The sequence below is a fragment of the Rhinolophus sinicus genome, linkage group LG15 (assembly GCF_036562045.2).
Source record: "Rhinolophus sinicus isolate RSC01 linkage group LG15, ASM3656204v1, whole genome shotgun sequence".
Taxonomy (NCBI): Eukaryota; Metazoa; Chordata; class Mammalia; order Chiroptera; family Rhinolophidae; genus Rhinolophus; species Rhinolophus sinicus.
The window spans coordinates 37,943,913-37,971,806 of NC_133764.1; the positions used below are offsets into that span (position 1 = coordinate 37,943,913).

Genomic DNA, 27,894 nt, shown 5'->3' on the forward strand with positions numbered 1-27,894 from the left:
TCCGCAGTCAGGAATTAAATCACTAAATAAAATGTTGAATGGGAAAAGACAGAAGCCTCTATGTCAGCTCCGTCTGACTTCAGATCCTTCTCAGTGATGTGGGTTTTGGGGAGGGGAAATACACAACACAGACACTTGAAGACTTTAGAGTGCTGGTTGTGAATCTGACTACAGGAGGGCTTAAAATACAGAAGAGAGAAGTGCACCGATCCTGAAGGGAAACGAAAGTGGGGAATTTGTTGTGTCTCTTTCATCCACAGACGTTTTAAAGCATGACACTTGCGGTAACAAAATTGCACTGCGAAAGTGGTGTGTCATTATCTGCTCTTCAAGATGGGGACACGTAGACAGGAATGGCCTCCTCCAACATCAACAACTTTCAAGTAGCGCCGCCGAGCCTCCGCCGCACCAAGGGGAAAGCTGGCCTGCTTCCACAACCCTTCACGAAAATGCAGACAATTCTGGGTTTTAAAACCTTTTCGTGACTTGAACCGAAAGTCAAAAGGGGACTTTTAAATTGCACATCGCTCCTGACCTTACCTGCGATTACTGACTAGTGTATATCGAAGAGGAGCAGCGGAATGGAGGTCCACGATCGGGTGCCAAGCCCCGGGAAGCAACCGCGCAGTGTGGGAGCCGGAGCACCCGGGTTCGGCCCAAACCGCCGTTTGCGCGGTGGGGGCGGGTGTTCGCGCTCCAGAGAAAGGGATGTGTCCCCCAGGGATTGCTTCGCAGCGAGGCTTGTTTGGCTCGCAGCAGGGCGCTCCCTCGGGAGCGGCGGCGCGCAGGGGCGGGCTGGGAGGCGCGCGGCCAGCAGGATGCTCCCGGGCCCCGGCCGGCGCGTGTACGTGTGTGTGCACGGTGGGGAGGTGCAAGGCGTGTGCACGGCACGGGCGGGACGCGCGCCAGTGCCGGCGCCCGGCGCCGCGGCAGACAACACCAACGCCGCCGGGTGAAAATACCGCACAAAACCCGGGCTCGGACCCGGGCGCCGCGGCGCGTTGGCCGGGAGCCAAGCATACGCGAAGGGCCGACTCCGCGCCCCGAGAGTCAGAGCGTTAACACCGAGCCACAGCACCAACAGACTGGGAAAGACGCAGGGCAGCTCCCGACGCACCCCGGGCGGGGCACGAGCCCCAAGACCGGCACGCGCCCAGGCAGGCAGAGCGCGCACCCGCACGCAACCTGGCGCGCTCCCCGCGCGATCTGGGAACCACAGCGCGGGCGGGTATTAAGGGGGATTGTGGGGGCGTGCCCTGGCTGAGACCAGCCAATGGGCAGGGGAGGGGCACGCGGGGGCGGAGCTGGGGCATAGAGCGCCGATTGGCCAGTTGGTCCTCCGGTATGCAGATACGGTGGAGTCACGTGCCAAGGGCCCGGACGACTTCCTGTTGGAGGCCAACGCGGGGCGGGGAAGGGGGCGCGAGCGCCCCGTCTGGCTGGAGCGGGGGGAGGGGGGTTCTTGTCAGTTAGAGCAACAAGATGGCCGCGGTGGCAGCTCCGCACCTCAGCGCGACGGCCCCGGGAGCCGCAGCCGCCGCCGCCGGCCCCACCGCTCCGCAGCCCTGAGCGCCGCCCCGGCCGCCCCCGCCGCCTCTGACAGGGCCGTTCGCGCGCCCGCCGCGCTCCTGCCGCCGCCGCCGCGGGCCCGCCCGAGCCGGAGGCGGACGGAGCGCTGCCGGCCGAGCGCCGAGCTCCGAGCGCCACCGCCGCCTGGGATCCCGGGCCGCGTCGGAGCTGCCGTCCCGCCCGCGGGCGCGAGGAGAGGGCGCGTCGCGGCGTCGCCGGGGCCGGACCTGGACCTGCCGGGACGCGCCGCCGCCCACCCGCCCGCGCCGCCGCCGCCCGCGCGGGGACCTGAGCCCGCGGCGCCGGCGCTGAGCGGGCCCCCGCCGCCCGAGCTCCCCGCAGGCCCCAGGGCGGCTGTTGGAGTTGTCGTCGCCGCCGCCGCCAGGCCCGCGCCGCCGGAGCCCCGCCGAGGAGCCGCCGCCGCCGGGGACGGAGCCCAGGTGAGCGCGGGCCGGGCTCGGAGGTGCCGGAGCTGGCCGAGCTGGCAGTGTTGCCTTTGTTCGGCCGGGCCCGGAGCGCGAGGGGTCGCGGGTCCCGGCGGGAAGGGGTGCGCGGCGCGGGGCAGCGGGAGGCGCTGCCCGCGGCTCGGGGCCGGGTGCGCGCGCGCGCGCGGGGAGAGAGGTTCGCAGTGCTGGTGGGGTGCGCGGGGGAGCCGGCGGGATCGCCACGGGCGGTGCGGTGACACGTCCGTGGTGGTGTTTTCACACTGATGCAGTTGGTGGGAGAGGGCCGTTTCCGAATGGTCGCCCCCCGGTTTCGCATTTCTGACGGCATGCGGGAGCCCCAGCGTGTTCGGTGTAGGGCCTGCGGTGCCGTTGTTTGCGGGAAGAGCAACCCCTGGGCGTGCTCTGGGGGAGGGTGCACGGGCCGCGGCCTCGGGCCGGCCTGCAGTCAGGTGGGCTGCTGGCGGCGTCGCAGGCTGCGGGGAGATGCACCCCGGGAAGGCGAGCCGCGCCACATCACAGCTGCCCTGCTATCAGATCGCGTAACCCAAGCGCCTCGGCGCCACCTCTGCACCTTTACCTTGTGGATGAGATTTAACTAGTTGATTCGTAGCTCATAAAATGTGCAGATGCGAATGTAGGGGCTCCCGGCGGAGAAGCCATTCGCTTGCAGGGTACACGGAGCTGGGGGGATCTCAACGAGGATGCAGGATCTGTGCTTCGGTGTCGCGGGCGGGGGAGGAGCAGCCGCAGATCCTATTGCACCTATTGCGGTTTAAGGCGCTCGGCGGTATCGGTGGTGCTGCACAAAATGAGTGAATTGTCTCGAACCTTTGCCTCTGTCAGATTGAACCTCCATTTGAGTGGTGTGCTCAGTTATTTCTAGGCATGAGCTGCAGCTTGTGAACTCAAAATGGTGCTCTGTACATGTCCAACTTGAGCGTCTTGCAGGAGTTGCAAGTTGGAGGCGGCTGGCTGGGTTATTCCATTGTGTTGGCGAGGTTCGGGGATTCTCTCCTGTGTTCCGTGTTCAGGTCGCTGTATTGGGGCGGGGGTAGGGGGTCAGTTTATGACGATCACTATGAGAGGCGGCTACGTCTCTGAAGGTAACTGACCCTGCACAAGGCTTATTTTATGCAAGTCGTTTCCTACATTTGGAATTAAGTAACTATGGAGATGAGTGAGACACTGGCAATGTGGCTTGAGTGATCTCAGAGGACAGTGGTGGCCCGTTTGAAATGTGTAGGGGGTGCTGACAATTATGTGCATAGATCCCAGACTTCCTTCAGTACTAGTAGTATGTGAAAGAATAAAGGATAAAATTTAGCCCCAGGCCAAATGAACTTGGTTGGCAGAGGGCACCTTGAAGAAATTTACATTCTAGAACCACAGACGTGGTGAAGGTCTTTGAACACCTTTTAGCGTGGCACCCCTAGGGTGCTTTGTTGGGGAAAATGATGCAAAATGAATTTTTAAAATGACCAACCCAGTTATAGTATAGAAATTAATTTCATTGTTGGTGTTTACAGAACACAATAGTCTGAATAATGGTTACTTTGTTTACCTACACTGAAAGTTTTTTGTACTGAAAGTTTTTAATATTTGTATTTTCATAAGAATAGCAGTTGTTAAATTCTGTTTTTCTTTCACAAGTTTGGTCATGAGAAATTGATAGCCTAGAAAATGGTAATAGTAAAATTATTGGTTAAGTTAAATTATACTTATGGTGACACAGAATAATTTCTTCCAGTTAGCACTTAGCCAGCCAAGGGGATCTGCGTGTCCCAGATATCATTCATACACATACACACCGGGGGTGCCAAAAAAATGTGTACAAGTGGACACTTTGGTCAGCGTTGCACAAGCAGTAGTTCTCCACAATCAGAAGCACCTCTTGTCATTGCAAAAGTCAAACGTGACTTGTATAAATCTTTTGTTATCGGTATATATTATTACTATTTTAATACAGTTTTCCTTTCTTAAAATGTGTATATATATTTTTTGGCAACCTCTGTATATATATTTAGACTTGATTTTATTATGAGGATCTAGTTTTAAAAGCCTGATTCTAAGTCTTCCATGTTGCTTTTCCAAATCAAAGATCTGATTGACCAGTACCTCTGTTTTACTATTAAAATATGAAATTAAATAAGATTGACAGTGAGAATGTCATAAAGCTTAATCCTAACTATTTCATTTTGGATTCTGGCATTTAAATATTTTAGTAGTAACCTGGGGTACATGTAAATGTTGATTTTTCCTCCTCACAATGTTTATTGTTGTTCTTTTTCAAGTGGCATATGTTTTAACACTTTACAAAGATTATTTTGTAACAGATTTATATTTATACTTAGTTGGCTCGGGAATTTTGGAACAAATAGTTGCATTAGAGTGCTAATTATTAGGGAAACTGGGGTGAACTGTTTCATTCAACTCTCAGTGATTAAAAAAATAAGTGGGGAGGGAATATAGGAAACTTTAAATTACAATATTTCTCACCACCACCTCCTTTTTCTTAAGCAGCCAGCTTTACTGAGATAAACTTGTGCTTTTCCAAATGCTGCCATCTGGCTCACTTTCAAAACCAAACTGGAGGGGGGTAGGTCAGGGATGGAGTGGGGCAGCTCTCTTCCTTACAGAGGAGAGATTTCAGTTGGAAAGAAATGAAAGATGAACTTTCTACAGTATTGGCTGAGAGTGGGGTGTTTGCATTACTTCCCAAACTCCAAGTGAGGGCAGTGAGGTCCTGAATGTCAGCTTATCCTTGGTGGCCTCAAGAAAGGTATACTAATTTTCAATTAAAAAAAAAAAAAAAAAAACTAGTGGAAATTAGTTTACTTATCTATTATTTGATTTGAGTATATAGAATGTCTTTGGTATTGTATAACTTCCCTAACAACTTACCATTTTAAGGCTTAAGAACCATTTTAAAGACTATTTATGGGCCTTTTGGGCGTTCCCCAGTAGGAATTATATCCATGAGATTGCGTACTTACATCTTAGATGACTTATTTACTCCTCTGTCGGGGTTTATTGTGCAAAGGTGATATCCAAGAGGATTTTATAAGGGAAGCTAGATTGGCTGTGAAGTTGAGGCTGTTTGTTCCACATATGGGACTAGCATATGAAACAATTAAGATTTGGGGATGGAGAAAGCAGAGAGTACTTAGCCAGAGCTACTGAAGCCTGTAGGGAAAGCACGAGGAATGGAGGAAAGAGCGGCACATTAATACCGTGTTTCCCCGAAAACAAGACCGGGTCTTATATTAATTTTTGCTCCGAAAGACGCATTAGGGCTTATGTTCAGGGGATGGCATCCTGAAAAATCATGCTAGGGCTTATTTTCCGGTTAGGTCTTATTTTCAGGGAAACACGGTAGAGGACTTGGAACCTGGAAGAGACCAGGCTGAAGAGTCCTGAGCAGACAGTGCATAGAAGGTTCTAAGTGGGGAGGAACCACAGAACTTTGTTTTTGTTTTGTTTTTATTCTCTTTCATTGAAATTGTTTTGGCTTCTTACTCATGATTCGGAGACAATCTAGTGGGTTTTTATCTTTCATTCCAGCTTCATTTCAGAGCATCTTCTGAGGTTTTAGATGAGCTCTAAGGAAATCTTTTGAGAGTGTATTGGTACTGTGTCCTATTTTCTATGAAAACCGATTTCACAGTGAAGGTGACTGGATTTTAGTTGCTTAATTAAGACACTTAGCATCTGAATAATTTTGTATGAAGATGTCATAGATTTAAGCAGGGAGAACAGACTATCATGAAAGCTAGCCTTTTTAAGGCAGATTTTCAGATTTTCTTGCTTTAAGCCAGTCTAATCGTGATTATCTAAAATTTTACAAATCAAATAATTGTTCAGTCACGAGGAGAACATTCTTTACTTTGCAAAATAACATACAGTAAACTTTCTTTAAATAGACTTTAATGCAATAAAGATGTTCTCAATTACAAACATTGAGCTAATACACAACTTTAATATAATTACTTAAAAATATAAAGGTTACTGGTTCTCAGAAATAACTGTATAATCTTGTGTAGAGATTGCATGTCCGAAGTTGAAACCAAGAAATGTGTAATCCTTGCCCAGTAAACTTGTTTGAATAACTTGATTAAAATAATCTTGTAAGTTTTCTTTTGTGCAAATTATGCATTTGAACTATAACTTATTTAATGAAAAGTAAAACATGTATTTTAATTCTCCAACTGGGATGTGACAAGGTTTTACTTGTTAAAAATATGGTGAAAATTCATGTCCTTTGTGCCATTTTTGGAGTTTTACTAAAAATGAATTCTTTTCTTGGCCACAGATGCTTTCAGAGAATGAAGAAGCTATTGCAGGATGGAGAGCTGTTTGTTAAGAATGCATTCTTCCTCTGTAGCCCTCAAAAGACTATAGAGCTGTGTGCAGAGCTAGACAATCTGGGCATCCAGCCATGAAACATCACTGCTGTAGCACAGATAGTTGTTCGCACCCTCCTGAGCCCGCCATGGCTGCAAACCACACCAGAAGGAATGGCCTTGGGAAAGCAGCGTTCACTGCTGTTTTGAACTCTTAATATTCTGTGTTGGCTCTCAGAGTTCCAGCTATGCATTGGGGTTTTGGTTTTCTAAGATACAGTAATGATTAAGGATGGGCAAGAATATGGCTTCTGAAACCTGTCTCTTCTAGGCCAATGGATTTAAATATTTGCTCTAGGAAATACGGAGTGGCAAGTTACCTGTCCCAAGGTCTCCCTCTTCTTATTTGCCTCTCTGTCGAGATACTTCTTTCCCTTTGGAGAACATCGTGCCCAAAGACACATAGGATCGTGGGGCCACTGGGTCACAGCGCACGGGGCCCAAAGGGTCATCTGGAGAGCCCGAGGGAGGGATGGAATGGTCTAGCGTGGCTGCTTCCCACTTCGCTTTCGTATAAACCTTTTTGGACACCAAAATTAAAAAAAAAATTTGTACAAAAATATGAACATGAAAGAGTGTCTAAATATGTCAGCTCATCATCATCATTATGAGGTGACAGCATTTTCTGTGACCAACATCTGTACAAAACCCAGATGATCCCCTGTGATCCTCTAGAATGCCATCACTTGGACAGATTTTTTTCTCTTGAAGGACTAGGTTTTCCTTTAGACCCTTCTAGACATTAATACTCTATTGTATCTTCAGAATGACCCTCCTCTGAAGGCCTGAACTGCAGACCTGCCATGCCACAGTGTCAAGGCCGATGGTTCTCGGCCATGGGCTAGCGCCTGTGGAAGGCTGGGCCCTTTGGGACGGGCGGGCCCCCCGCGGAGGGCCACGGTCGTGTTGGGGTGTGCGCTTGGCTGGGTTCATTTTGTGTGCGCAGTCTGGCTTATTAAGAATAAGATGTCTCACAACTGAAATCAATTGCTTGGGTTGAGTCTGGCAAAGGTATTGTTTACTTTTTGTTCCCGAAGATAATTTCCTTTTAATTACTCTTTTAATAAGCAGGGAAATCTAAGTTAAAATAGCAACCGGGAATTAAAGTCAGATCTGAAATTGGGCAGTGGCACATGATACAGCTTATCATGGTTCCAACTATTCGGGCTTTGAAAAGATGTTAACAGCAGAGTTCAGAAATTAAGCTGGGGTGGGGGGTGCAGAATTGCTGCTTTGATTATGTTATGTTTTCTTACACTAGATGAAATGTGAAATGCCGAGCAGGAGGGGAAAGAGTTTTAGGCAGGGAATTTAATAGGCTCTGTTCTTCCGGAAGAGGCCGGCGTTTTAAACGAGGTTTTCCTGGGTAAGGAGATGAGGGGAGGGAAGAAGGTGATGGCTGTTTGGCAGCAAGGACATTTGAGTCACCGAGGACAGCTGAACGAGGTGGGGTGGGAATAGTTAGAAAGCATCCTCTCTGGTAACCAGATCTCCACTTAAAACTACTCTTCAAACAGGTACGACTCGTATCGGAGTATTTACTATGTGCTAGTGTGCCAAGGACGTGCTATGTAATCCTCACAGCACTTGCAGAAAATGGTTGCTTTTATTAATTCCATTTTACAGATGAGGAAAGGACAGACAGACAAGGCAGTAACTTCTACAGATCCTACGATTTGTAGGCCGTGAAGCCACACTGGAGAGTCCACTTCAGAGCCCTCCACATGGATCAATAGCTTGGATCGTTTGAGTAGCTTTTACATTAGCCTCTCTCTCTGATTTGTGTCCCACTGATCCGTCTGCTAATGTTAGCTGGATGCTTTTGGGACACTTCACATGTGTTACCTATTTCTCGACAGCAGCTTTTGAGGGAGGTGCTGTACTGTGTTCATTTTATAGATGGAGAAGTTGAGGCTGACGGAGGGTGAAGAAAACCCCAAAGTCACAGCCTCAGTAAAGAATCCAGGTCCCTGATGCTGGAGGCTGAGCCCTTTGCCATCCCCTGTGCTGCCTTCCAAAGCCCAAGCCCCGTCACGTCGTTTCTTCTTGACTCCACAAAAACGAGTGCCTTGTGTGTGCAGTAACCACAGTGAAGGAGCACGCCGTCTCCGTGCCCTCCTGGAGTTGTCCTCCTGGGGAGAGACGGGCACCGAACCAGTAAAAACAACGGTGACAACAGCAAAAATGAGATGGCAATGAAATGTTGTGAAGCTTCCTGAGCCCAGGTCTGTGGTAGTGTGTAATTAGATGGCCGTACGCCACGTCTGCCCTCTTGAAGATGCCTGTGAACATATTAGATGCTCGGAGAAGTTCCGCAGCAAAAGGAGTACGTTTCCCACTGTCAGCCCAGCCTTTCCCAGACTTATGTGACCAGCAAGCGTTGGTTTCTCTTCACACCGCCTGCTGGTTCAGTGGTACAGACTTTGAGAATGTGGAGAGAGAGTGTCATTGAGAAGAGGAAGGCCACCCAAGGGTCACAGGGGTCAGGCAAGACTTCACTTACGGATCCGGGAAGGTTGCCGATGTGGCTGCTGGAAGAGAGATGCCACAAGGAGACCAGTGGGTGGGCAGGCTGCGTGGGGGGAACGTTTTGGAAAGTGCCTAAGACAGCGGCTCGGACTCTGTTTTTATTGAATAAATGACCTTGCGGTCTGGCTGTAAGTGGAGGCTCTGGGTTGGCAGTAAGATTTAGAGGGGCTGCGTGGGAGAACCTCCTTTCTTTGGCTGGTGGGAACTGTTGGTGTTTGTTGATGGGCATGGCGTGAGCTCAACGATGGATTAGAAACTTCTGTGGAGCCAAGACACAGTGGGTGGGTGGAGGCGAGATTGGACGTGTGCAAACCCCGGCGACTGCCGCTGTCCCTGTACGGTGATGCAGGCTTGGCGATGCCTGATGGTCGGGTCGGACTGAAAAGGTGTAAGAAGAGTCAGCAGACAAAACAGTACGAATGATTGGTGTGGGCCATTAAAAGCAGTGAGTTCTAAGAGGTCAGGCAGAGCACTCTGCTCTTTCTGGGGTGTGCCAGAGGGGCTTTCAGTTAGGTCAGTAAAGAAGCTCCGCGTAAAACATTTGGTTATGTATATACAGTGAGTCCTTTTATTTATTTTTACAAATTTTTCGTCAACCCACGGAGATCTTTAGATTTGTCCCCTCCCCCCTCAATACTTCCAGTATTATTTTTATGCTTACATTTTAAACTATATGATGCTTTCTTTAATGAGATATACATTCTCATATTACCATACAAGAAAGTACCGAAGAAAATGAAGCCAAACTTTTATAGAAGTTCAGATCATGTAGAGCATCAGACATTTGTCTAAAATGTTTTTACAAGCATATACTCGTACCAACGCCAAATCCTTTCAGCACCTTCTGGTACTGGTGTTTAGAAATAAAACACTTGTGCTACTTCCAGTAGCTCATGGAGAAGAGAGTCCTTTTAAAATGCTGATGGTGAAAGATGACACATAAGATAGCAGTTTGGGAAGTTTATTGTGTGAGGTTCTAGGGTAGAGATTTGACTCTCAGCATAAATCCAAGTATGTAATGAGCCGTGTAATAATAGGGTTCTGCTGTTAATTATGGTGAATACTCTCAGCGAAATCAAAGTTTCTTAGTCCTGGACCCATTAAACAAAATCTTAACTCCGACTTGATATAACAGTCCCAGATATATTGTAAACTTGCTGGATATTGACAGAAAGAGAGAAAACAAATCATCAGTATTTCCAGGAAACAAGATCAGATTATAACATAAATGTATACCAGTGTGAGTAGTGGCTGTGTTGAAGTTACCAGAACTTTTTAAAGTTTAAATAAATTTAATAGATTATTCCTTAAACAAGCTATAATAGATTCTTTTTTAATAAAGAAATTAAAGCCACAAAGTTGATTTTTTTTTTAACACTCTTGTAGAGGGATGGGAAAACTTTAAAACAGACAGAAATATTATTTACCACACTCCAGTGATGAATAGGAACCTTGGTCACCATCGTACTTCGTATATGTTATGGTTGTGTATTTCATTGATGAGCGTTGTTTATTCTCCCTGTTCGTTTTAGACTCTAAACCCCTTACAAATTAGTGCTTTGCAAAAACCCTTCACTGTCAGAATCATTTCTCTATTAGATTTGGAGTTATTTCATAGCAGGGATAGTAACATGTTTGTCTTTGTACAGTGTTTTGCGGCTGCTAAGATAACGTTTTTCAGTATTATTTTGAGTTATCTGATTCTAAAGAGGTGTTGCTTCCACAAATGATAGTGGAAGAAGCAAAGAGATTGATAAATGAATACTTTTCCTCCTTTCTTCGTCTTTTTAGGATAGTAACCGACCATAACTTCAACTAGTCTGCCCAGACTCTGGGGATTTAGCTGCAGGTGTGAGCAGAGTTGTGTGGATGAGCCCTCAGAGGGGTGCCTTGCTCTGTGTTTTCTGTGGGGACCCATAGGAACGGGCGGCTCCCTTTCCATGAGGGACCTGCGTAAGGGCCACTAACCAAATTGTGAAGAAATAAGGTGTGACATTTCTTATGGACATTTGAACTTTAGGTATGATAGATAAAATTGTACAAAATAATTCCTGGTTTGTCTTGTACAGATCTGGTAACTACCTTCAGATATTAGACCATTGGAAAAATGAGTTATAACTAATGAGATCATTCTGGCCAATCCAAAATGTCTGCTTAGCATATATTAAACTTAACTATTCTGTTCTCTAAGGGGGCTCTGTGGAAATCAGATGAAATTTTAAAAGGATATTGTCAGAATTCTTTTTCTTGAAATCCATTTTTGTTGACTCATTATTTAAGTTCTCCTTTAGCAAAATTATTAGATGTGGTTACTTAATGAACTACACACATGCCTGTTTTACCTTCAGTGGCAGGATTTTGATTATGTAGATCCCACACTCTAAGAAAATGGCTATTTCTCTTTAATTTGTGATTTTCCATCTAAATCTCAAATTAGTGGACATCGATTTCAGAATTCAGCCTTTAAGATCACTGAAGGTTTTCTAGCCTTTTATTTGTATTTCCCATAACATTCCCCCCCACCCTTTATAATTTGCTTTTTTCGTGTTCTCAGTTTTTTGTTTGTTTTTTACATTTTCTCTCCTGAAACTTTGAACTTCAGAGACAGGAGTAAAGGCTCAGTTTGAAGCAACAGACTGAAAAGTGTGCTTTTCTTTCATTTTGATTATTATGTTCCAAAGCCTGTTTGCTCTAAAGATACACATTCACAGCTGGAGAAAGGATGCTGAACTTCGTGGTAGCTGTAGTTTTTGAGTTCTTACCATGTGCCCAGTACATAGCGCTTAATACTCAGGTGTTCTCTCCTTTATTCACTTCAGTAGGTGAGGAAAGTGAGGCAGCTTGGAGTCCTGCTGTGGACCTCATTCCGATGGATGGAGTGATTTTCAGTATCTTTAAAGAACTGAGATCTTGGGGGCCCCAGATTTGATCTGTGGCATGTGACCTATTTTAGTTTTAAAATATTATCAAATGTTACATAAATAACCTGTGTCTAATGGATTTGCAGCCCCAAATAGTATAATTTTGGGCTCTAAAAATGTATTAAGAGAAAGCAAACTTTGATGTGTTTATAAGAAACATTATATTCGAAAAACCTGGTGGTAAACTCTCTATTCTCCCTGATTTCTAACTGTGACATCTAGAATGAAGCTTAGGCAGGAGCGTGTCTGTGAGACAAACAGATCTCACAAGATTGGTGGTTTTTCTGCCACAGCAACAGGTCTTTCTTGAAGCATTATTTGAAAAGTAATGTTACTGAAAACTTTAAGCCTATTTAAAGGGATTCTAGTTTTGATCCAAATTATAAAAAGTGAGAAGACATTTCTGTGAAAATAGATGTCACCTTGAAACTAGAATCCTTTAGTTAATGGGGTAAGCCAGAAGTAAGCCGCCTTTGATCTATAAGAGCAGCATATGAATGGGTGATAACTGTCTTCTGCCTAATTCAACTACTTCCTAGTCAATCTCAAATCTCTATTGGAAAGCAATTTCCCTTACTTGACCCATTTTAATTCTGCATTGTATCTTTCTTCTGGCTCTTTCAACACAAAAAGTTTGAAGGAATGGAGTGTTGTAAACCCTTACAGACCTAGGAGGTAAGGAGATGCCTTTAGAATAAGCATGCTATCTTTTGTTTCATTATTTGGCTCTCTGATGGGAGGGATAACAGTTTTGCTTCTTTACTTAGATATCAGTTTCCAGAAGATACAAATCTTAAATGACTGAGATTGGTAGAGAGCCACATGGGTATAGAAAAAAAAAGGGGTGTGTGGGTAAGGGTGTTGTTTAGGAACATGGACAATTTAAGGCTGTTATCATTTTAATAAACCTATGCAATAAGCCTAACAATATTTCCATATTTTTAAATGTCTATTTCTCTGGACACTTAGGTCTCTTGATACCATTATCTGGTTATCATTAGTACCTCCATTAGTCACAGGTATGACATGCTGTCATGTGATAACATTTATTTCACATTCATGGCTTAATGATTGCTTGAATTGGCTGCTGTCCTTGCCAGATCAAATTCTAAATGTCCTAACATACCTAACATAACACCAGCCTCCTTCATGAAACCTTCTCTAACTTCACTTGTGTAAATTTTCTGTTCTCTGTCTATACTCACGCCATTGGTGACCTCATTCAGTCTCATGACTTTAAATGCCTCACATACCCTGAAGACTCGTAAGTTTTCTATCACCAGCCTGGACTGCTCCCCAGACTCAGTATTTGCATATCCACTTGCCTTCTCCACATGACAGCTTAAAGAGCGTTTCTACCTGCCAGACCCAGAACTGAGCTCCTTCTCTTCCCCACGTCTGCCCTGCTTGCGTGCCTGCCCATCATACTGGGCAGCACTTCCATCCTTCCAGCTGCTCCAGTCAAAAACTTTGGAGTCCCCCTTGACTCCTTTCTTCCTCTCCATGTGTAATCCATAAGAAATTAAATAAGAGATTTCTAAATAACCCATGGACAAAGAAGGAGATCACCAGGGAAAGTTAGAAAATACTTTGAACTGAATAAAAAGAGAAGAAAACACAATATATCAAAATTTATGTGATGCAGCTAAACTGTACTAAGAGGGCAATTTATAGCTTTAAATGTCTATATTAGAAAAGAAGAAAGATCTCAAATCAGTAACCTAAGCTTCCACCTTATGGGTCCAGAAAGTAAAGAACAAACTAAATTCATAGTAAGCAAAAAGGAAACAAAGATTACAGTGGAATCAATGAAATAGAAACAGAAAACTAGTAGAGAAGATCAACAAAACCAAAAGCTGGCTGATTGAAAAGAGCAACAAAATTGGCAAACCTGTAGCTAGGTTGACCAGGAGAAAAACAGAAGACAGAAAATACCAAAATCAAGAATGAAAGAGGGGACATGAGTATTGACCTTACAGAAATTAAGTAGATACTATGAATAACTTTATACCAACAAATTAGGCAACTTAGATGAAATGGATGAAATCCTAGAAATAGACAAACCACCGAAACTGACTTGAGAATGAAAAATCTGAATGGTCGCACAAAAGGTAAAGAAATTAAATGAGTAAATCTTGCCACAAAGAAAAGCCCTGCTCATGTTGGCTTCACTGGTAAAATCTGTCACACAGGTAAAGAACTACTATCAAGCCTTCATAAGCATTTCCAGAAAATAAAGAAAGAGGAAACATTTCCCAGCTAATTCTATGAAGCTAGTATTGTCATGATACCAAAGCCAAAGACATCACAAGAAAATAAAACTACAGCCCAATATCCCTCATGAATATAACACAAAAATCTTCAAATATTAGGAAGCCAAGTCCAGCACCGTGTGAAAAGGATTATGACCAAGTGGGATTTATCTCAGGACGACAAGTTTGGATTAACATCCTAAAATCACTTAATGTAATATATCATATTGACAGAATAAAGCGCAAAACCCACGTGATCCTCCCAATAGATGCAGAAAAAGAGTTTGACAAAGTCCCACACCCAATTGTTATACAAATTCAGGAAATTAGGTGTAGAAAGGAACTTCAGCTTTATAAAGGACATATACGAAAAACATACACAAGAATTTAACATCATACTTATTAAGGATGAGTTATGAAATGCTTTCTCCTTAAAATTGGAAACAAGACAAGAATGTCCTTGTGCTTCAGTCAGCATTTTGCTGGAGATGCTAGCCTATGCAATCAGGTAAAAAAAAAGAAGAAGAAGAAGAAGAAATAAAGACAACTAGATTGCAAAGGAAGAAGTAAACTGTGCTTACCCACAGATGGCATGATTGTGTTGAAAACCCTAAGGAATCCACACACACAAAGAAAAAGAAAAAGCTACTAGAACTAGTAAATAAGTTCGACAAGGTCACAGGATGCTTGGTTTTATCTGGGGTTTTTATTACCATTACTGTTTAATACTCTTTATAGTCAAGGTGATAATGGATTAGTGACAACAGTATTATTAACTAGAATTATAGCTTGTACATCTGCTGCGTTTCCAAGAATAAGTCTTAAGTAATTTGAAGTATTAAGAATTCGCAGATCTGTGGGCTTCATAGAGGTGAACACTGAGATCCAGAGAGTGGTGACTGCCTCAGATCAGACAGCTCTGGGCTCGAACCCGGATCTTGCAGAAAGCTGGTTTTATGCCTTTTGGCATAGGTAAATCAGCAAAGGAAAAGACATTGTATAAAACAGATTAGTTAGCAAACATTTAAAAAATTTATCTTGCAGTAATCAAAGAAAGGCAAATTAAAGAAACCAGAAATTTTTGGAAACATAGTTGGCACAGTTTTAACTATAATCCTAAGGAGAATGAGAAAAGAAATTTTTCCACTCATGTTGCTAGTGAAAGTGGTAATACGTATCAGAAGGCTCAAATACCTTATTATCCTGGTGAGGTTATTTTTTTATCATCTTTATTAAGGTTTGCTTTTCTTTTACATGTAATAAACTGCATATATTTCAAGTATACTGTTAATGAGTTTTGAGATATGTATATACCTATGAAATCATTGCCTCAATCAAGAAATGAGCATATCAACAGGTTAAGTTTCAAAGTATGTTGGTGGGAGTAGTCGGACAGTGCGAAGAGAAGCAAACAGCAAACCCAAACCTAAGTAACCACTGGAAAGATGGTGGAATGGGGGTGCCACCCGTATAATTTTGCCTGTAAGGGTAACTACACACACAGTTTTAAAAATATTTGTCATTCTTGTAGTAAGGTAAGTATCTTTTAAATGTTATTTAATCAAACCTTTCTTTTGGCAGTGAAATCTGTTTTGAAAATATTGTGATTAAGAGCCGTTTGGACTAAATACACAAGCAAAGTTTCATCAACAAAAGTGGAAGCCTACGTATCATTGCCACCTTTGTCTTGCCACATAAGACGTTGGAATACAAACTACCACCATCCACTCTTACCAGTACTTTATAAAATAAAAGACGTTCCCATGCAAAGAAGAAAGGTCTTAAAGGAGAGTCCTATAAATTGAGTGAATGTAGTGTTAGGAAACCATCTCCTAAGTGATAACCAGTGTTTGAGAACCACTGGTATAAGTGGTCTTGGAAGAAGTTGTCAATTCTTGGCTAGATTTTTAGGAATGCCGCTTATTAGCTGAATGACTTTATTTGTTTGCTCTTTGGGAAGAAGTGGATAATGATGCCGCCTACAAGGTTAGCGTAGGGATTATGTGAGATAGTGCATAAATTTGACAATGTAGGTGTACGTCATCTTCCCTGTATTCAGCTCTGCAAAGTCTATTCCTCACTGGCACACATCTGCGCTGCCGTTATCTATTTGTGTGTATGTTACTGTAATTTCAGAGCTGTGATTCGCATCTAGAGAGTGGCATTGTTTTAACCCTTTCATAGACATGCCCATGGTGGTCGTGGTGGTAGGATTTGTAAGGGTGGGAGGAGGGGTTGTCTTACCGTGGAAATACCCGCAAGTGCTGGCGTGTACAGTTATCCCCAAGTACATGGGGCAGAGCTGGAACTTGTATTCTTTGTAGACTACTAGGATTTGTTCTTGTGATGATCACATTCTCAGTTTAATTTACTGTATTTCACACAGTGAAGTCCCAGTCAGGGTTCCAGAAATGCTTAGAAATCTGTCTCCTGTGGCATTTAATTATCATAATGTAGTAAAGCTTTATTCAGTAAGATCAGATACCTAACAAATACACAGTCACGTAGTCACTTTATATGTAAAGCTTGGTTTTCCCCTTCATTTTAGAGGAATGTTAAAGAGAGAAAAAATAGAATACTTAACATGTTGCTGCTTGCATATAAATTGTATGAGTTATTACAAGTGTGTCCAGTTGTATCTATCTTACAGCACATCTTTTATAATGATTATGTATTGTTTCTTCTATTAGATTATAAACTCCTTGAAGGCAGGAGTCATATTTAATTCTCTTCATCTTTTATGAAACTTCACTTATTGACTTAGGCATAGCAGGCTCAGTAGGTGTTGTGTGGCTGGTAGAGTAACTAAATCTTCACGTGGGGTAGATGACGGACTTCACTGATAGCAGCTCTCCCTGCGAAGTCGGACGGCATTGGCGTGCCTGGGGACAGGAAAGCGGCCCTTTCAGTCCCACTGATACCCTCCTCACACACAGTCTGCAGCAGTTTTAAAGCTCGTAATGAAAAGCAACTCCCCAACTCAAAAATAGTAGATATTTATGACCTGGTACGAATCAAAAAGACAACTTTTAGGTCCAAAGGAAACAACATTTATTGAGTCTGAGATTCGTGCTAGGACGGGGTCTTTTCAAGTAGCCACAGAATCCTTTGTGAATCCAGAAAACCGAAGTAGAACAGGAGGAATTTTATGCATGAGAGAATTTATCTCCAAAGTTTTTCCTTTTTAGATAATGTTAATAAGAATTCTTTCATACTTTTGAATACTGTGTAAGTTGTCTCAGAACTTTAAAAAGAGGGAAAGCTGTCCAGCTTACTTTATGAAGCTAGCATAATTATGATGCTAAAAACATCAAAAGGAGAGCAACAAAGCTAACTTCACATTTCTGTCACATAAATACAATCTGAGAATCTTAAGTAATTCACCAGAAAGTATAATTCACAGTATTCATATTATTTCTTTAAAAACCTGTTTCTAAAAAGAATGTGAGACATATGCAGCAGCATATTGAATCAGTAGGATAGTAAGACCAAGTAATGTCTATTTAGGGGATGCAAAGAATCCTAAAATCCCACTACAGTAGTGGGTCCAGAAAGAAAATTCATAAGATTCTCTTAATTGCTACCTGGAAAGTCATTGAATAATTTGACATTCTTTGAGACTTCAGCTTCTGGCTGAAGCAGACTACATGTAGTAGACCAGCTGTGCTACCAAAAACTAGAAAAGCTTGGTAGAACATCAAAAGCAACTGTTTGAAGGCGTTGGGAGCCACGGGGACATTGGGGAATTTGAGGGGTGGTCTGAAGAGGCAGAATAAACATGACCCTTCGGAGGCATTTTCCAACTCAAATGCTATGACTGGAAAGCGGAACAGAAAACGGCTTGAGAAGCTAAGCACAGTTCAGCAGACTCACGGGCTGGGAGCAGAGGAGGACCCTGGTAAACACCCCAGGCTTTTGGTTGGATCCCCTCGCCCCCCAAAAAGTTTCCCCTAGGAGTAGTGGTGAATGTCAGAATGATCCTGAGGTCCAGCCCTCACAAAAACTTAAAATCTTGAATTGGCTGAAATCGATTGAAGTGATTCACCTCTACTCATAAGTGCCAGTCAGAAGCACTAGAGGGAGATACCTCCCTCCGGAGCCTCAGATTAGCCTCACCATTTTTCACATGCGGTGACTAACATGCGCTCAAACACTAGGCATATATGACTGAAAGTCAAGAGGAAAGACAGGCTGCGACGACATGGATGGACCTAGAGGACATCATGCTAAGTGAAATAAGTCAGAAAGAAAGACAACATATGATCTCACTTATATCTGGAAACTAAAGAACAGAATAAACGAACAAACAAAACAGAAACAGACTCATAGAAGCAGAGAACAAACTGATGGTTGCCAGAGGGGAGGGGGGTTGGAGAGCTGGGTGAAAAAGGGGAAGGGATTAAGACGTACAGATTGGTTGTTACACAGTAGTCATGGGGATGTAAAGTACAGCATAGAGAATATTGTCAGTAATATTGTAATAACGATGTATGGTGTCAAATGGTTACTAGACTTCTCAGGAGGGAGATCACTTCATAAGTTATACAAATATCCACTATGCTGTTTACCCAAGACTAATACAATATTGATAGGGAAAAAGATTTACATTCCAAAAACAGATTAGAAAAAGGTAACTTGCAAGATACCATATTTCTAGTGATTTTAAATTCTTGGGTAGGTTTTCACAGTGCTTAGAAAAAGAGTACATTTCTCAAATGATAAAGGTTTACAGTACTGTTTAGTGAGTGAAAATATTTTCATCTTTTAGTTTCTATGTATGTATTGGAAACAGACTGTCCCTATTTGATTAGTCATATTTGGAATCGAAGTTGTTAGCTCACTGCTGGACAACACGTTTAGACTAGAACCTGAATGATATTCAGAAGAAATTATCTGTAGACCAAAACCAGCAACACTAGCCTTTCCATGCTAAGAATTTAATTTCTTTCCCTTTTTTATACTACCAAAGAAGCAAATGGGTATTCTACTTGCTGATATTAATATATGATTCAAGAAGTAAACTTTTTTAATATTATTTCCACATATTAATAAAAATCTTTAAAACTGGGAGGATGGGTGGCTCAGTTGGTTAGAGCGTGAGCTCTGGGCAACAGGGTTGCTGGTTCGATTCCCACATGGGCCAGCGAGCTGCGCCCTCCGCAACTAGAATGAAGTCAATGAGCTGCTGCTCTGCTCCCAGGTGGCCAGATGGCTCAGTTGGTTGGATCGCGGGCTCAACCACAAGGTTGCTGGTTCAACTCCTCGACTCCTTCAAGGGATGATGGGCTGTGCCCCCTACAACTAGCAACGGCAACTGCCTGGAGCTGAACAGCACCCTCCACAACTAAGATTGAAATGACAACATCTTGACTTGGAAAAGTCCCAGAAGTACACACCGTTCCCCAATAAAGTCCTGTTCCCCTTCCCCAATAAAATCTTTAAAAAAAAGAAAAAAATCTTTAAAACTATAAAAAGACATCTGCAGAAGATCCAGATATTCGGGTTATCAAACTTTGGCTTTAAGATTACATTGATTAATATGCTCAAAAAAATTAGATGACAAATAGAGAATTTCGGCAGAAAACTGGGAACTGTGGAGAAATATTAAATGGAAATTCTGGTATTGAAAACTACAGTAACAGATGGTTTCATAGCAGATTAACCATAGCTGAAACGAGCATTAGTGAACTGGAAGGTAGAGCAGAAGAAAATACCCACACTGAAGCACAGAGACAAAAGGATGAAGAAGAAAAACAGAAGAGACAAATGGGACACTATCAAAAGTCTAAAATACTTATAGTGGGAGTCTCAGGAGAGGAGAAAGAACAGATCAGAAGCAATATTTAAATAATGGCTGAGAATCTTCCAAAACTGATGAAAGTTGTCAAGTCACAGATTTAAGAATCACTGTGGATCTAAGCAAAATTAAAAAAAAAAACACAAAAGGACAAATTGCTAAAAATCAAAGTCTTAAAATTAGCCAAAGGAGGAAAAAGACACATTACCTTCAGAGGAGTAACTGACAGTTTCCTTTGCAGAAGAAATGGGAATCAGAGGACAATGGAAGGGTATCTTACAAGTGCTGCGAGAAAATAACTGCCAACCTAGAAAGTTATATAAAGCACAAATGAAGTTAGAATATAGACATTTTCAGACAGACAAAAACTTGTGAGAATTCATCACCAGCAGATCCACGTTGAAGACACTATAAGGAGTGTTCTTCAGGTAGATGGAAAATTCTTCCAGACGGAAGCATGGAGATGCAAAAGGAATGAAGATCAGTGGGAAGGGTAAATGGTGACTGAATCTAAAGTAATATTAACTGTATAAAACTAAAAATAATAAATGATAGCAATACAAGCGCAGGGTAAATATAGCTAATACCCTAAGTTCCTTGTCATTTATATTTAAAAAGACTAATGAGTCTGGGCTATATGATGTAATATCCCAGGCAGCCTTTCCAACCATGTTTAGTGAGAGATCTCATCCTAGTGCCCAAAGGCAGGGATCAACACACTTCAGCCCATGGCCAGGTGCAGTCTGCTGCCTGTTTTGGTAAGTTGTGTTTTATTGGAACACAGCCATACCCATTGGCTTACCTGTTGTCTGTGGCTGCTTTCATGGTGCAATGTCGGAGTCGAGTAGTTGCAGTGGAGACCCCATGGCCCACAGAGCTGAAAATATTTACTATCTGGCCCTTGATAGAAAAAGTCGGCCAACTCCTATGCTAAAACATCTTCTGTATATAATGAATTCTTTGCACCTAGAATGTCATTAAGTGTGTATCATCTTGGAAAAGTTGAAAAATAGATCAGTTTTTGGAAGACTATTTTCTCTTGGAACTTGAGTTGCGAAAAGCCACTAACCACTAAAAGCATAGGAGAATTTATAGCTACTAAGCTAAGACGAATATGAAATGAAATAATAAAAAATACTGGTCCAAAAGGAGAAAAAGGGAACATAGAATAGGTGGGACAATTTAAGTGATAGTCAGACTAAATAGACTTCAAAGCAAGACACATCCCTAGAAATGAAGGAAATTTCATAATGAACAATGAGTCAATCCACCAGGAAATTGGTGTGCACAAAATAACATAGCTTCAAACTATGGAAAGCAAAAATTAACAGAATCAAAAGAAGTGAGAGATAAATTCCTTATCACTGTTTCTTCTGTTAGACACAAATTAGGAAGAGCAGGGTATTTGTTTAATTTGGTGTAAATTCTCAGACCAACTTTCCATAGCACACTTCATGGTAAAACCCTAAACGCAGTCTCTCACTATTATTTCACGTAATAACTCACTCTCAGAATTTCTGCTTCCCATCCAGCAACTTTGAGCTCTGCTGGGGGAGGTGTTCTTACGTTCCAGTTGGGAAATGCTTCTAGCAGGGGCACAGAATCATTCCATTGAATTGGAACACGAGGCGCCACCCATATGGGGCGCTTTATGTCACTGAGCCAAAGGGGTCACTTTACTGACTGGAGTGCTTAATCCTGATTACTGAGGAGGAATGGGGGTGAGGCTACACAATGGGGCAAGGCAGATTATGTCTATAACGGGGATTTTCTGAAGTGTCTCTTAGTAAGTACTTCCTATGCTCAATATTAAAGAGGAAGGCCAATCTGCCATACCCCTGCCCCCACAGGCTGAGCTGTTGAGGAGTCAGAGCCTTCGGGAGTGAAGGTTTGAGTCCTCCTGTCATGTTAAGAACCCTGACCAGCTGAGGTTCTGAGTGAGGACAACAGAAATGTGGGAAAGGAAAGCCGTGGGCCCATTCGTGACCTCATGACCAGGTACAGAAATGAGAATGGCAGCCATTTAGCATCGTTTTTTGCTTTGCTTGTTACATCTGTATGTTCAACTTTCTCCTCTTCTTTCCCTTATGTACAAGTTGTTAGGAGTTAGCTTGACAATTTAGTCCTTAGAGAACAAAATATTTAGTGGGACTGTACTGAATCGAAGGAGTAATTAATTAATATAGCCAGTGATGGACACAGTGGTGTTAGGACTGTGTTTGGGGAGGAGGTGAGAGCATCTTCATTTATAGGAGGAGAGCTGCATGCAGTCAGGTGGAAACAGTCGTCACGCTTCCTGCAGTTTAGTGCAAATGTGTATAGAGGGTGTGTGTGGAAGCTGAGTAGCCAAAGGGATGGGCTGTGCCATTTACTAACTGTCTCTCCTCTCGCAGTTTATGTAAATTCAAATCCATCTGTGCCCCGCCTTGTGCTACTGGAACTGGGATGTGTGTGTGCACCAGGGGCCAGGAATCTTGGGTGGAGGGGGAACCTCAGAATTCTGCCTCCCACAATATGAAATAGAAATAAGATATCAAAAGGTGAAAAGGTGGTTTTTGCTAATAGATTACATACCCAGAAAACCCAAGATGGTCAGCTAAAAAGTTATTTGATGCAATATAGATAAACCAGTCACCATTTGGGCATTACATGGACTATTTGATCCTGATCCTATACATAATAACAATAAAATATGAAATGCCCAGAAATGAGCTTAACATATATAGGAAATAAATATGAAGAAAATGCCAATTTCACTGAAAGAGGAGAGAAAGAAATGGAGAGGTTATTCTCAAATAGGAAAATGAAATCCTACAGAGCTTTCAGTTCAATTAATTTGTAGATTTAAAGCAATTCTAATTTTTTTTTTTAAATATACTTTTTTTTTTTGGAACATGACAAAATGGTTGTAAATTTCATCTGGAAGGATAAAAGCATAGTTAAATAAATTTTTTAAAAAAGTAATGAGGGAAACTAGTAGTAACAGATAACCAAAATTTTATAAAACTGAAATAATTAGAATAATGTGGTCCTGGCAGAAGCACACAATTATTAACGGAGTAGAATGGTCTTCAGGCCCATCTGTTATATGTGACTTTGATATATGAAGAGTCAGTGTCACAAATGAGCAGAGAAAGGAAGGATCATTTAGTCCTGGGATGCTAAGTGACACACAAGCTCTCATTTAACTACTTGATTTAGAAAGAAAGCAAGGGAAATCCTATGCACCTAAATAAATTTTAAATAAAGCATCATCTGTATAAAAAAATTGAGAAATCTAGGAAATAGAAATAGGAAGTTTGGGAACTGTTTTTACACTAAAATCTCATGAAAGTTTTTTGTGAGATTTTATGGGAATTTAAAACTTCTGAATGCCAAAAGTAATTAATGGGCAAATTAAAAATGGGAAAATGTTTACAGCAATATGATAAAAGGTTCATGCATTTAACATATATAAACTCATAAATTGATAAAGAACCCAACAGACAAGCCAGAGGACATAAACAATCAATTCACAGGAAACAAAATTTGTGTGGCTTAGCAAATAGGGGGAATATGTTCATTAATAATCAGAGTTATAAATTAAAGCCAATGAGATGCTTTTTCAATCTGATTAACCAATATTAAAAATTGCAATACTCAGCTTATGAGTGTTTTGAAATAAGCACTCTTGTACTCAACTAATAAAAATACAGATTATTAAAATGATTTTGGATAACAGTTTTGTTATGTGTATTGAAACAATTATACCCTTTTGTTTTAGAAAATCTGCTTCTGGAAATCTCTCAAGACAATAATCACAAATACGGAACAAACTACATAAAAGGGTATTAGTGATGTATATAGTATAAAATGGAAAAACCTAAATAAATGGGAATTGTGAAGAAAATTGTGATCTGTCTGCACAATGAAAATATTGTGCTGTCATTAAAAATTATATTTGTGAAGCTTGTTTAGTGTGAGAATGCCTTGTTAAAAATAAAAAAATACACAATTATATAAAGAATTATTTCAACCATACATACTTTTTAAGCTTAAAAAATTCCCTGAACTGAACTAAGCATTATTGAGAGTGTGAATTAAGATGGTGGTCAACTGCACACGAGCAACGTCGTGCTAATTAGCAATGTTTACCGTTCTTCCTTCTTCCTTGCATCTTCTCCCCACCATCAGAATTTCTTCTCTGCATCTGGCCATCTGTTAATCTGTTCTCACAGGAGGTCGCTCCCATACTGTAATGATTTCTGGTTAAAAACTCACAGCTCCCCCTTTGCTTTTCTCTTTTGTCTGAGCATATTTAGACTCCAAAAGGGTTCGGTTATAATCAGCATCTTTTCCACTCGGTGCTCCTGTCTGTGTTTCAGACTCTTAACGACTTCTTCAGTGGGATTTGAAACTACACAATTGCTTTTCAGTGTTGGATGTCATTCATTGGGTGCCGAATGCTTAAATCTCTTCTATGTACATGTGCCTACAAAGGAAGAACAGTAATTGGGGGAAATAACATTAGTTTTCAAGGAAACTTTTTGGACTTTGGCTGGAGAGATGCACGGGTGTATAGATTTAAATGTAAGGAGCCACCTTCCAGGTCATCAAATAGCTGTGTGTTTACTACAGTTTTCTAAAGTGTAAGCTCCTGAAGGCGGGACCAGGACACTGTCTGCCGCGCAGTACGGTCTCAGCGTGTGGAAGCACGTAGCACACGAAAGGGAACGACCACTGAGTGGAAGTGTCTGCAACTAGGATTCGTTCTCTGGATGTCCTTACACCTCCAACAGCCTGGCACATTGTGGCCGGGTATTAATGAATAATGGATGCACGAGTAACGGGTGGATGTTTGAACGCCAGTGTCATCCCTCTGAGCCTGACCTTCAAATGTCGATGTTCCTTAAGCCCCTGGCCCAGGCCCTCTTCTCTATTCACTCTAACCCCTTCCCTCCTTGATCTCCCCTATGACTTGGCTGTGATTTACATCTCTATATTGACGTCTCCTAAGATTTTCTCCAGCCTGCATGTTTCCTCTGACTCCAGAGTGATAATCTAGCTGCCAGCCCCCTTCCCAGTTGCTCAAGTGTCTCACACTCAACACATCCTTTCCAGGGACGTTGATGTTGGTGAATGACGCCGTCATGCACTTAGTCACACTGGGGAGAGACCTCGGGGCTCTCGAGGCCTCCTTCTCCCGTACGCTCATCTCCCCAAGTTCTATCCTTTTTATCTCCGAAATATTTGTTAAACCCTGCTTTCTGTGCCCAAATCCTCCACTGCTCCCCAGATCTACACTGCCAAGTCTGAACCCTCTTAGACTGACAGCAGGAGCCTACACCTGCTTTCCACGTGTCCCCTCTTTTCTCCTTAGAGTTCATGCTTCGTATCGCAGCCAGAATGATCTTGGAAAAACAAAATATGATTGTTCTCTCGCTTAAATTTTGCAGTGGCTTCTCATTGCTCTGAGGGTAAAGACCGAAGGTTTAACCGTAGTCTGCCCTCCAGACTTGCTCTGCCATTCTGTCTTCCTTCCCATGCTTTAGGCCCCCTGCTGTTTCTCAAACGTGCCACTTTCCTTCCCAGTGTAGAGCTTTTGTCCATATTGTGCCCCTGCCACTTCAGCTAGTCACCCTTCAGAACTTAGCTCACGCCTACAGGGAACCTTCATGCTCTCTTGACTGGGCCAGAACCCACCCCCTCATGTAGGAAAGTAGCTGTCTCTCTCCCATAGAATTGAGTTGGCTTTTCTTAAGTCATGAAGTGTAGGTGTGGCCTCAGTATATCATTTACATTATCAACTATAATAATTTGTCTTCTAAAATTTAATTGATTTGTATCCAGTAATTCCATAGGGTAGCTCCACTTGATTTGTTATTTCATGCAGGCTGTATCTCATTTGTTCTAATCTTCTGTCTCTACTTTGTTCCCACTTGTAACATCTCTGAAATTGGTATGTATCATAGACAGTGGTGTGCCCTGGTGTTAATTGGGAGCCTTTTTCTTTCTTAATGGTGCATAGAATGATGGTGTATACATTTGAAGACACATTACATAAAACGTGGTATTTTGTACCAGATTCGTTCCGGAAGATTTGCTGGGAACCTGGTGATGCTGATTGTGTGGAAGCATTACTGAGACTTTACCTCCATGTAAGGTGGGCAGACCTTACACAGACTGCTAGTTGTCCCTGAATGCGTTCTGCCCTTCTTCCTTTTGGAACAGGTTTTAGATGGACACATCTAGAGACATTTCTCCCAGCCTTCCTTGTATCTAGTTCTGGGCATGTGAATACATTCTGGTGAATGGATGTGAGCAGAAATAATACGTGAACTTCTAGGGCACGAGCCAAAAGGAAATGATTGGCTCTGCGGTTCCTCTTTTCCCTCTTCTAGTGAATGAAGAGAGCGTGGGTCCTTAGATGACCTCATGGAACCAAGATGCCTGGCCAGCCTCTGAACTGTGGGGGAGAAACATCTGGAGAACATTGTATTTTGGGGTCTCCTTGTTATAGCAGCTTCACCTATACTGTAACTAACGTAGCATCTAAGAGCCCGTCTTGACTGGGCTCTTCACGGCCCCAAACCATAGGAAGGTCAGCCTTCCCGTCTTCAGTCTGGAGCAGGTGGCACTCACTCTGGCCACAGTGAAGAACACGTGCTCTGTAGGGATGCAGTGTAACGGGATGAATGCAGGTGTGCTGGAGAGGTAGGCAGACCTCAGCTTCCCTGACGGCTCTGCCACTCACTGGGTCACATCGGGCTACTCGCTGGGCCCTCTGAGCTGCAGCGACTGCTCCTTTAAACTGCAGGTGATATCCATTGCGACAAGATTGGGTGGAAGAGGGAGTGACGTCATCTGTATGAAAGGCCTTTCTAGTCCAGTGCTTAGTAAATGACAGCTACTGCTATTAGTTTTTCCTAAGGCCACAGCCTCAAACTGTCTGCTGCCCTGGTATTTTTTCAGTTTGACTGGGTATCTATGGAGGCTTGATTTTCTAGGTTTTATCTTTGGATTAAACAAAACCATCAGAAACTTTAATACTTGGACATTTGTTGCCTTGGTTCCCCAGAATTGCTGAGTTTTTGAGAGTCCCCTGAGTTTTCCCATCATGCTTTTGGCTGCGAGGAGATTACAAGAGATGGTTTAATAAAGCATGGCTTTGTACATTCTCTAGGCATGAGAGAAGCTGTCTGGTAAGTTTTTTCTACCTTAGGTTTCATTATGGAAACTATTTAGGCAGGCATTTGAGACTTTTATCAGCTTCTGACCCCAGCACATACCCTTGAGACCTTCTTTCCTACCATCCTCACATACAAACCCTGGACTTGACAGATGTTTCACGCCGGGGACTTGGTGAATGGTGGTGTCATCTCTTTGTATTTGACTCTTCCTTTGTGCAGATTGTCACAAAGCTATTTCTGCCCAGGTCGTGTGCACTTGCCTGCGCTCCCAAATTAGAATCCAGCTTTGAGCACAAGGTAGTTTAATGGCTCCTGAAGCTGAATCTACAGTTAACAGTCCTTTCAGTTCACAGAACTGCAGGATTTTTTTAATAGGAAGCTGCCGTGGAGATCGTCTGCCGGCCAGATCGCTCATTGCTCACTGCCCCGGGCGTCTGCTTCATCACTTCAGGACTGGCCTTCATCACTTTATATGCTGCTGGGACTTTGTCCTTTCTTGTTCATAATCACAAAGGACAGCCTTTTCTAAATTTCCTCAAATGTACCCCAAGTTTTAGAGTATAGAAATACTATGGAATAAAAAACAAATACTGGGCAAGTGATAATTACTCAAATTCAGGCAAATAGAGTCCTTTTCTCCACCTATCAGTTTTGATGTTTCGGGTCTATGTATTAATTAATGTGTAGTTTTATATTTTGATGTCATTTAGGTAACGTCTGTGAATTTTATTTATTTAGTGATGTGACACTATTAAAAAGTCTCCAGTTTGTTGACAGGGTTGAATTAGGCTTTAATTTAAGGATTCTTGTG

At 42.7% G+C, this 27,894-nt stretch overlaps 1 protein-coding gene across 7 annotated transcripts in view; it reads left to right on the forward strand.

Annotated features, from left to right (window-relative positions):
* Positions 1-1,485: 1,485 nt before the first annotated feature.
* The window catches only part of TNRC6C (trinucleotide repeat containing adaptor 6C), a 119,507-nt gene continuing 93,098 nt past the window's right edge, over positions 1,486-27,894 (forward strand). For 3 of the 7 annotated variants that reach the window (XM_074319469.1, XM_074319475.1, XM_074319476.1), the window contains exon 1: positions 1,487-2,009. The gene's annotated coding sequence lies outside the window, so the exon portion shown is untranslated. Of the gene's footprint in view, positions 2,010-27,894 lie in introns of all 7 variants that reach the window. The other 4 variants (XM_074319472.1, XM_074319473.1, XM_074319474.1 and 1 more) reach the window with 3 other exon arrangements.